General features: G+C 39.4%; 1 protein-coding gene across 1 annotated transcript in view; it reads right to left on the reverse strand.

Moving 5' to 3' along the window:
• Positions 1-11550, reverse strand: part of PDE9A (phosphodiesterase 9A) — a 191687-nt gene that overhangs the window by 60295 nt on the left and 119842 nt on the right. The gene's annotated exons all lie outside the window — the stretch shown is intronic.

Raw genomic sequence — 11550 nt, forward strand, 5'->3', positions numbered from 1 at the left:
ATATATACACATATACACACACACACACACACAAAGTAAATTGTTAAAACTCAACAGTAAAAACCCAAACAATCCAATTAGAAATTGGGCAAAAGACATGAACAGACATTTTGCTCTAGAGAGCACACAGATGGCAAATTAGCACTGGAAAAGCAGCTCAGGAAATGTAAATTAAAACCACAATGAGATATTACTACGCACTTGTGAAAATGGCCAAAATAAAAAAAATAGGGACAATAAAATACTGTTAAAGATGCAGAGAAACTGGATCTCTCACACATTGCTGGTGGGAATATCAAATGGTACAGCCACTCCAGAAAACAGGGTAGCAGTTTCTTAAAAATCTAAATAAGCAACTACCATATGACCTAGTGATTGCATCCTTGGGCTTTATCCCAAATAAATGAAAATATCACCACACAAAATTCTGTACATGAATGTTCATAACAGCTTTATTCATAATAGCCCCAAATTGGAAACAACCTAGATGTCTTTCAATGGTGATTAGTTAAATAAACTGTAGTCCATCCACACTGTGGAATATTACTCAGCAGTGAAAGGGAGTGAATTATTCATACACACAAACACTTGGAAGACTCCCTTGAGAATTATGTTGAGAATACTATAGGACTTTGTTCATAGACCATTCCTGAAAAATAAAAATGTAATGATAGAAATAGAGATCAGATGAGTGGTTGCCAGGGGTAAGGGAAAGGGTGGAGGCAAGGAGGGAAGTTGGTGAAGCTATAAAAAGGGCACATGAGGCATCTTTGTGGGGATGGAATGTTCTGTACCTGGCCTGTGTCAATATAATATCCTGGTGGTGACACTGTATTACAGTTTTGCACAAAGGTGACACTGTATTACAGTTTTGCACAAAGGTGACACTGTATTACAGTTTTGCACAATGTTACCTTTGAGGAAACAGAATAAAGGATGCGCCAGTTCTCTCTGTATTATTTCTTGTAACTGCATATGTGAATCTATGATTATTTCAAAATATAAAATTTAATTTAATTAAAAATATATAGGTAAAATGGAATTAAAAAAATGTAAGGAAGAGTTTTTGTTTGAGTTTGAGGGGGCATCCTGTTAATCTTATCATATTTTTATGCCTAAATTGTATTATTATTATTCACCAGCAGTAATAATGCTTTGTGCCAGTTCATCCCACACCGTCTCTCTTCCTAACTCAGGGCTTGTTGTTAGGTGCCGTCATGTTGGCCCCAACTTATGGTGACCCCATCACAACAGAATGAAATGCCACCTAGGCCTATGCCATTCTCACGACCAGTTATGGCCCAGACTACTGTGATCCACAGGATTTTCATTGGCTGATATTTGAAAGTAGATTGCCATGCCTTTCTTCCTCATTTGTCTTATTCTGGAAGCTCTGCTAAAACCAGTTTAGCAACATAGTAACACACAAGTGTCCACTGACAGACAGGTGGTGGCTGTGTATGAAGTGGCATTGGCCGGGAATCGTGGGTCCCACCCGGAAGGCGAGCATTCTACTACAGAAACGCTGCTCAGAGTGTGAGGGCAGACATTCATAGCCTGACTCATGCTCTGGCTACACCTCAGTTCACATGTCACATGTGCCAACATATTGGTCATTCTAAAAAAGGGGAAAAACTGAGAGTTTCCAGTGGGAACAGCTGAGGGGCCATTGCCTAGCTCAGGGCACTTACAGGCTGCAATGCATGTAAGGTGGCACAATGGGTTCTGTGAGTTGTCCCTTTAGATAATGCAAAATCCATTCTTTTGCAAGAAGAAAGGAAGAAAATGCTGCTGTGCACAAAAGGCTGACCACATTCACATCTCCAAGCAGAACCCTGCTCAGGAAAGGGATGCCTCACCTCTCCACCCTACTATCACTGGGGTTCCAGCACAGGCCACTATTTCCTCCCAAGGGATCACAGAACTTAAGAGTGAATTTCAAGTTAGTGTATGGAGAGTCCACAGCATCGTGTCTGGTATACGTAAGCACTGCAGGTGTTAGCTATTGTGGTTGTTGTTAGTGTTATCATTGTATCACTAAGGGTCATTGACCCATCTGTCAGTTTGTTGTACTGTGGAGGCTTATGTGTTGCTGTGATCCTGAGAGCTATGCTTCCGGTATTTCAAACACCAGCAGGTGAACAGGTTTCAGTGGAGCTTCCAGACTAACACAGATTAGGAAGAAAAGCCTAGATATCTACTTAGGAAAATTAGCCAGTGAAAGCCCTAGGGATCACAACAGAATACTGTCTGATACAATACTAGAAGATGAGCCTCCTATGTTGGCAGGCACTCAAGATATAGTGGCCATAATAATGGACTTGAGCATTCCAATGGCTGTGAAGATGGTGCGGGATTAGGCAACGTTTCATTCTGTTCTGTGTGGCATTGCTATGAGTCAAAATCAATTAGATGGCAACAGTTTTATCACTATTATTTAGTGTAAGTTAGCAGTGGAGGCTCTGTGCTGGAATCCTTGCCTTTAGTGCTGGACACCCAGGTTCAATTCCAGCCAATGCATCTCATGTGCAGCCGCCACCTGTCTTGTTAGTGGAGGCTTGAGTGTTGCTATGAGACTGAACAGATTTCACTGGAGCATCCAGGCTAAGACGGACTAGGAAGAAAGGACTGCTGATCTACTTCGGAAAATTAGCCAATGAAAACTTTATGGATCACAATGGTCCAAGTAGCAGCTGATTACAGAGATGGCTCAGGACTGGGCAGCATTTCATTCCATGGTGCGTGGAGTCATCATGTGTTGTGGCTGACTTAAAGGCAGCTAACAGCAACAACATAGTGTAAGTTAGATTGTCAGGGATGCTATCTTTGTCATATGGCAAGCACAACCAGGTAGGTGCTGGGGTTGGCCATGGCTTATGTTAGATCAGAGTTTAGTCTCATTCCAGGGCAATCTGGAGTCTGCCCGAGTCTGGCTTCAGTATTTAGGATGTGTGTTGAATCAGGCCAACTTGGATACTCTAACCCAGAGGTCCCTGGACCTGCTTCCAGCCAACCTGGCATAGAACTAGCGAATGGAACAACTAAACCTCTGGACGTGACGAGGCATTACCTAGTGACCCTTAGCTGTAGGATTCAGCCTGTTGGGTGGCAGGCTGGGCACCCTCACCCTGAAGTATTTACCCAGATTTTCACATGAGGGACCAGGACAGTCTACTGTCTTGTCCTAAACTTTCCTGATGCTATATGCTGCTGCCGATTCAGCCTTGGGCTGTTTTGGACAGTTTAAGGAACCTGCCTCCGCCTCCCCTACTCCTTTCAGAGATTGTTTACTTGTTTCAGGCAAATCTTGGGTCTGTCCAGCACAGAATGACGGGAAAATTTGGTGTAATTGATCGATAGGACAGGCGAACATAGAATTCTGACTCTCAAGATTGATTTATCATGATATGCTAATTTGATTGGCCGGGCAGCTGATTTGTATTATCTCTTTTTTATCTTGAGCTGAATAAAACAGTCACAGCAACAATTCTTTAGTCCTCCACACACCTGAGGACGTACTGTTCTTGCTCTGGGCAAATGTATGCAGTTATTGCATTAGTAAGGAGCCCTGGTGATGCAATGATTAAACGCTAAGATACTAACCACAATTCAGCAGTTCAAAACTACCAGTCGCTCTGCAGGAGAAAGACGTGGTAGTCTATTTCCATAAAGATTACAACCTTGGAAACTTTATGGGGCAGTTCTACTTTGTCATATAGGGACACAATGAGTCAGAATTGACTTGATGACCCAATAACAACACGGCAGTAGTAATATGTTGACCCCCACCCTGGGCACTGAGAGAGGTCACAGGGTAGTCAGCATGTGCATTTCACTCCCAGGAGTTTTCTGCAATAATACAAGATACAGGGGCAGTGATGGTTCCGTGGTAGAATTCTTGCCTTCCATGCAAAAGACCCAGGTCCAATTCCCAGCCATGTGGTCACCACCGCATTGTATGACACTATGATGCTGAACAGGTTTTACTGGAGCTTTCAGACTGAGGCAGACTAAGGAGAAAGGCCTGCCAATCTATTTCCAAAAATCAGCCAGTAAAAGCCCTGCAGATCACAACAGTCTGATCTTATTGTGCATGGGGTTGCCATGAGTCAGGCCAATTAGATGGCAGCCAACAACAATGACATTACCAGGATGCGTAATATCATATGAGCGTAGTGCCTAAGGCATTTGACTGCTAATGAGAAGGCTGGTGGTTCAAACCCACCAACCACTCCTTAGAAGCAAGATTGGGCAATCTATTTCCATAGTGATACTGCCTTAGAAACCCCAGGAGGGGTCACTATGAGTCTAACTGACTCCATGGCAGTAACACACACACACACACACACACATTGCTTCAGAGTTCACAAGTTCTGTCCAAATTTCTCTTTTTATTTACTTACTTATTTTTTCTGTCTCAGTCTCTCTTGATGCTTTGGCAATTGTTGAATCATGCCATTGAGCTAATATTTACATGCTATTAGTATGTTGTAATGAACTGTATTTCTCCTTATTAAGAGTCTCAACCTGAACCAACAGGTACTGAGCATCCTCCAAGAAATATGTAACAAATACTCTTCCAAAGCTTTAGAAACAAACAAAAACCCTTCAGAGAGGGGTATTTTACTTTTGCATTAGGGAAAAACCCACCATTCTTGGTGCCAAAGTGACAGACGCCCCTAGGTCCTGAAGATAGAAGCGGGGCATTTGTTTCTGCCCTAGTCCAGTCCACCACCTCCAGGCCTTAACAGCTGGGGCTCTACCAATGAAGGGCAGGGAAGTTGGCTACACTCTCAGTCTATGGACCACATGGGACACCTCATCGAGGCCTGCTGGCTCTCAGGGTGGGGAGTGGGGAAGCAAGGGGGTCTGCGACTCACCTCCTGACCCATTTGCTCTCTCTTCCAGTCCCTCCAGCTGTTCCTGAGTGTTTATGCAAGTTGAGGATGAGGACAAGGACGCTTTAACTCAGGGAACAGTCACTGGCAATCCACAATTTATTGATGTAATAAAACAGACACTCAAAATGACATTTCCTTTATAACCCAGGAGCACAATAAAGTTACATGATTAACAGTGACCTCAAGCTTCTTAAAGACACAGGGGCCATTTCTAGGGTCTGTAGTCACCAAGACATCACGTGAGTTTATCTGTAGCCAAAGGAAAGGGCCCATGTTGTTTATGTTTTGCCTTGTGACGAGATGTTTTATCCTGCCTATCTGCTAACTGTTTAGACATCACAAAACACAGTAAATGCAGTGAAGCACCCTGGTGACCAGAACTTGGCTGAGCTACATACAGAATTATTTCCCATTCATGGCACCTCAGGGATTTTATTTAGACCGAGAATTTTCCCTTTTAGTTTTGGAGAGTGGAATTTTATTTTTTGAATCGTTTATACCTGATTTAGAATGTTTGTATGCGATTTCTTCCTATGCCTTCTTCTCCTGCTTGAGTTTGGATTGAAAAGAAAGATATGCCTTTGAAACAACTAGCAACGAAAGTTTTCTTTATTGCTTTGCAGATAACAACAACCAGAGCACTATTTATTGAGTTCTTACTATGTTCCAGGCACTATTCTGAGTGGTTTACATATGTTAACTCAGTTAATCCTTCTAATAACCCTGAGATTTCTATTTCTCTCATCTGTGGTGGCTGCATGATACTGACAGAATGCCAAGTCATGGCATTACTGAGGCTATTCCACCCATCCCAATTCCTGTTTCCATTTAGAGCTGCAAAGCCAGGAAGTGCTGCAGTTATCCATGGTGAGAAAGATGTTTTGCATACACCCTCTCCCCTGAGAGAATGATAAAAGACCTCCTTCTCCCATTGTGGCCCCTTCCCCTTAAGGGGCAAAAGGTGTGATACATCCCATTTTCCTGAGGATGCTCCCAGAGCTTTTTGAATTTGGGAAGCGGCAGCTGGTTGTACTTGTTGGTGGGGCATTGTCTATTATATGTTAGCCCGGAATGTCATTGAGGACATGGTACCCTCTGGGGAAGTTAAATTATGGTGAACCCAACGGGGACACTCTGTTTCTTAGTGTCTGGGGCTTGACTTTTTGCCAAATGACCATACAAGAATAAGTCTGTCAGAATAAATTCTGATTGAATAAACCAATCACCTTGGTATAAACAGAGTTCCTGCATGGTGCAAATGGTTAACTCACTTGGCTATTAACTGAAATAATTGTGGTTTAAATCCACCCAGTGGCACCTTGGAAGAAAGGCCTTCTGATCTCTCCCTAGGAGGTCACAGATTAAAAACCCTATGGAGCACAGCTCTACTCTGCAACACATGGGGTCACAATGAGTTGGAATCTACAGCAACTGGTATGGTTTTAGTTTTATGATACAAATGATAGAACTTTTGCAAAAATCTAAGAAAAAATGTGTTTTTTTGAAAATCCAAGTTTTTACTACATCCATGGCTTTTAACATGTTGCATAGTTTTAATGATTGTAGCAAGAGAAATAAAGAATAGTCAACTGGAAGTAACTCAATTATCGTGTTAAGGAACCAGCTGAATAAACTATGGTATACTAGTTGAAAAACACTGTAGAATTTCCACAAAATGAAATATTATGCAGTGTACAAAGAAAGGAAGAAGACGTCTATATTCTTCTATGAAGTGATCTTCTGATGTGGGTTGGCTAGAACTTAAGGAGAAAATTGCTAACTTATTGGTTTCAAAGAACAGAGTTTAAGGTTGTCAGGCAGGACAAATATGAAAGGGAGAGCCCCAAAAGGGGGAAAACAGAAAGGTGGTACCCAAATTCTGTATAAACTCCCTATTCCTTGTTTGACTCCTGTGTTGTGCATGTATGAGGGCCAAGGAGGCTGAGAGAGCTTAACAGAGGTGTTAACTATTGCCCATTGCAGGAGAGACAAAGTTTGGAGTGTGAGTCCAATCAAGTTAGAGGGGTTTGATAAACACCTCAGGCTTTTCAGTGAAACTCCAGAAGGACCAAACCTAGAGACTTACCCAGCAAAGCACAAAAACAAGCCTCTACAAGTTCCAGGAACAAAAATCTTCAGAGGACAATAACAAAATCTAGACTCTCTACAATGTATTGTTCATAATATTAGTATAAAATGAAAAAAAAGAGACAAAGAAACAGAAAATGTGATGTATAATCAAGAGAAAATTAGCCAAATGAAACTGTAGATGACTCGAATGTTGAAATTAGCAGATCAAAACTCTAATACAGAAATTATATTAAAGAACATCAAGAAAAAGATGATAGTAAGTAGTACATTGATGAAGAATGTCAAGAGAGAATCAATCTATGAAAAAGAACCAAATGAAAATTCTAGAATTGAAAATTATAGTGTCTGAAATAAAAAATTCATGGGATAGGCTTCAAGCAGTTCACAGTCAGCAGAAGAAAGAGTCAGTGATATTGAGGATAGATCAACAGACATTATACAATCTGAAGAACAGAGAGAAAAACATTTCTTTTTCTTTTTCTTTTTTAAGGAAAAGAATAGAGCCTTAGTGACATGAGGAACAAGAGCAAAATTCCTAACATGCATGGAATTAAAGTCTCAGAAGGAAAGAATAGAGAGTATGGTGCATACAATGTATCTGAAGAATTACTGGCTGTAAATTTTCCAAAATTTTTGAAAAAAGAAATTTATAGATTCTGGAAGCTAAATGAACACTAAGTAGAATAAATAAAATAAAACTGGACCTAGGCCCATTATAGGCAAATTGCTGAAACTGAAAGATAAACACACATGCACCTACACACACACTTGAAAGCAGCCAGAGGGGGGAAAAAGACACATTCCAAATAGAGAAATAATGATAAAATAAAGTGAGACGTATCATCACAAACAACACTGTTGTTGTTAGGTGCCGTCAAGTCGATTCCAACTATAGCAACCCTATGTACAACAGAATAAAACAGTGCCTGGTGCTGTGCCATCCTCACAGTCCCTGCTACACTTGAGCCCATCATTTCAGCCACTGTGTTGATCCACCTCATTGAGGGTCTTCCCCTTTTTTCTGAACCCCCACTTTACCAAGCATGATCTCCTTTTCCAGGGAATGGTCACTTCTGACAACATGACCAAAGTGTGAGACCAAATCTGGCCATTTTCACTTCTAAGGCACATTCCAGATGCACTTCCTCCAGGACAGATTTGTTCATTCTTCTGGAAGTCTATGGTATTTTCAGTGTTCTTCACCAACACAATTCAAAGGCATCAATTCGTTTTCAGTCTTCCTTACTCATTGTCTAGGTTCATATGCATCTGAGGCTATTGAAAATACTATGGCTTGGGTTAGGTGCACCTTAGTCTTCAAGGTAACATCTTTGCTCTTCAACATTTTAAAGAGGTCTTTTGCAGAGATCTGCCCAGTGCAAAATGATGTCTGCATCTACGTAAAATGAAATCCCTGACAAATTCAATCTTTTCTCCATTTATCATGATGCTGCTTATTGGTCCAGTTGTGAGGATTTTTATTTTCCTTATATTGAGGTGTAATCCATACTGAAGACTGCGGTCTTTGATCTTCACCAGTAAGTGCTTCAAATCATTTTCACTTTCAGCAAGCAAGGTTGTGTATTCTGCATATCACAGGTTGTTGATAAGTCTTCCTCTAATCCAGATGCTGTGTTTTACAGGAACAGTCCTTACTTTTTATGTGGAATAGTGCAATATTAACTTTAAATAGATAACAAAAGTTAAGGATGCATATTTTAATCAGAAACAATGGAGGGCAGAAAAAAATGGAGTGACATCTTAAACCTCTTAAAGAACACAAAAATGATAAACTGTGATGGCAGACTTCCATACACAAAAGAACTATCCTTCAAAATGAAGAAAAGCTATAGACATGATCAGATAAGCAAAGGCTGAGAGAATTAGTCATGAACTACCTGCACTACAAGAAATGTTAAAAGAAAAATGAAATATTTTAGGCTAAGGAGATATGATACCAGTTGGAGATTGGGATTTACAGGAATAAATGAGACCACCAGAAATGATAAATTTGTAGGTAACTCTGAAAAATTTCTTAAATTTTTAAATTTCTTTTCATAATTTCTCAAAAGACAACTAAGAATTTGGGGCAAAAACTATCATATTGTATTGTGATGTTTATTATATATATAATCTAGATCTAGATGGCAGAAATAGCTAAAGGCTGTATGTGGGGGCATAAAGTGGAACTATACTGTTTCACAGCCCTTACTTTTTATGTGAAATGGTGTAATATTAACTCTAAATAGATGGTAAAAAGCTAAGAAGGTACATTGTAATACCAAGAACAAACAACTAGTGATATATTTAGTATAAATATAATACTAAAAAAAAAAAAAATTCTTAAAATGACAGTAAAAACTCACTGCCATTGAGTCAATTCTAACTCATAGTGACCCTATAGGATAGAGTAGAACTGCCCCATAGGGTTTCCAAGGCTGTAAATCTTTATAGAAGCAGACTGCCTCATCTTTCTCCCATGGAGTGGCTGGAGGGTTTGAACCACTGACCTCTTGGTTAACAGCCCAATGCTTTAACCACAGTGACACCAGACCTCCTTAGAAAAGCAGTATCCAAGCCAGAAACCAAACCTACTGCCATTAAGTTAATTCTAATTCATAAGTGACCCTTTAGGACAGAGCAGAACTGCCCCATTATGCTCCCAAGGCTGTAAATCTTTACAGAAGCAGACTGCCTCATCTTTCTTCCACGGAGCAGCTGGTGGGTTCAAATCACTGACCTTTTGGTTAGCAGCTGAATGCCTTAACCACTATGCCACCAGAGCTCCTTAAAAAGGCAATAGAGGGAAAAAATGGAATAAGAAAATTTATTCCATTAACCAAAGAGAAGGCAGAAAAAGAGGAACAGAGAAACAAAATCCATGACCAATAGAAAAACAAGTAGAAAGATGATAGACCTAAACCATATCAATAAATGAATTAAATGTAAATAGGTATAGAGAAAATAATACCAAAATTACACAAATTTTTCAGATAATAGAGAAGAAAGTAAATTTTCCAAGGTGATTTTGATGCCACTAAAATCCTAGCATGGTGCCTAAGGCACTTGACTGCTAACCAGAAGGCTGGCAGTTCAAACCCACCAGCCACTCCTCAGAAGGAAGATGGGGCAATCTACTTCTGTAGTGATATTGAAACCCAAGGAGGGGTCACTATGAGTCAGCTCTGACTCAACGGCACATAACAACAACAACAATAAAATCCCAAAACACGACAATGAAGTTAGAACAAATTGAAAATAAAAATAAAATACAAACAAAGCCCACTTGGACTTAGATACAAAAATCCCTAACATAGTTTTAGATATTAAAGTCTAGCAATATATAAAAATGAATACATTATTGCTAAGTTTTTCCCAGGAAAGCAAAGTTATTTTAACATTTGAAAAGCAATCAATACAATTCAGCATATTACCAGGATTTAGGAGAAAAATCGCACAATCATCTCACTAGATGCAGAAATAACATGTAACAAAATTCAACCTGTATGTATGATAGAAGCTCTTAAAAACACAGAAATAGAAGGAAATTTCCTCAACCCATCACAATACATGCAGAAGTTTGTTTTTTTTTTTTGGTCAAAATTCAACATCTATTTATGATGAAAAACTCTTAAAAAAGATATAGAAGTAGAGGAAACTTCCTCAGCCTGACCAAGGGCATCTATGAAAAATCTGTGGCTAATATCATACTGAGTGGCCAAAGACTGAATGTAATTCCCCTAAAACTGGGGACAAGAATCTCTGCTCTAACTTTTATTCAACATTGTATTAGAGGTTCAACTAGTGCAATGAGACAAGTAAAAGAAATAAAATCCACAAGGATTAGAATGGAAGAAGTATAACTTTTTTTTATTCTTAGAAGATATGATTGCCTTTATGAAAAAGTCTAAGGTATCTTTAAGAGAACAATAAGAAGTAACAAATGAATCCAGCAACAACATAAGAGAAGAGGTCACTATTCAAAAATCTCTTGTATTTTTACAAACTAGCAGAAAACCAATAAAAAATTCCATTAAAAATTCCATTTGCATTAATATCAGAAAAAAGAAAAAACTTAGGAAAAAAACAAAGGACATATAGAACCTTTACCCCTAACGCTATAAAACTTCACCAAGAGATGTTAAGGAAGACCTAAATAAGTGGTAGGATATATTATGTCTATGAATTGGAAGACTCATTGTTGTTAAGATGTCAGTTCTCCCCAAATTAATCTATATATTGAATGCACACCAATCAAAGTCACAGAAAGCTTTTTTTGGTAGAAGTTGACAAGTTGATTCTAAAATTTATAGGGAAAAGAAAAGAACCTAGAATAACCAAAACAACTGATAGAGAAGAACAAATGTGTAGGACTCCCACTATCTGATTTCAAGCTCCAACAATCAAGCCAGTGTGGCTCTGAAGCAAAGATAGACAAATAGATCACTGGCTTAGAATACAGAGCCCAGAAAGAGATTCACACATGTAGAGACAATAAATGCTTAACAGAGATGCCAAAGGGATTCAATGGGGAAAGGAAAGCCTTTTTAACAAATGG

This window comes from Orycteropus afer, unplaced genomic scaffold (genome assembly GCF_000298275.1).
Source record: "Orycteropus afer afer isolate SDZICR_OR568_19922 unplaced genomic scaffold, OryAfe1.0 scaffold00179, whole genome shotgun sequence".
Taxonomy (NCBI): Eukaryota; Metazoa; Chordata; class Mammalia; order Tubulidentata; family Orycteropodidae; genus Orycteropus; species Orycteropus afer.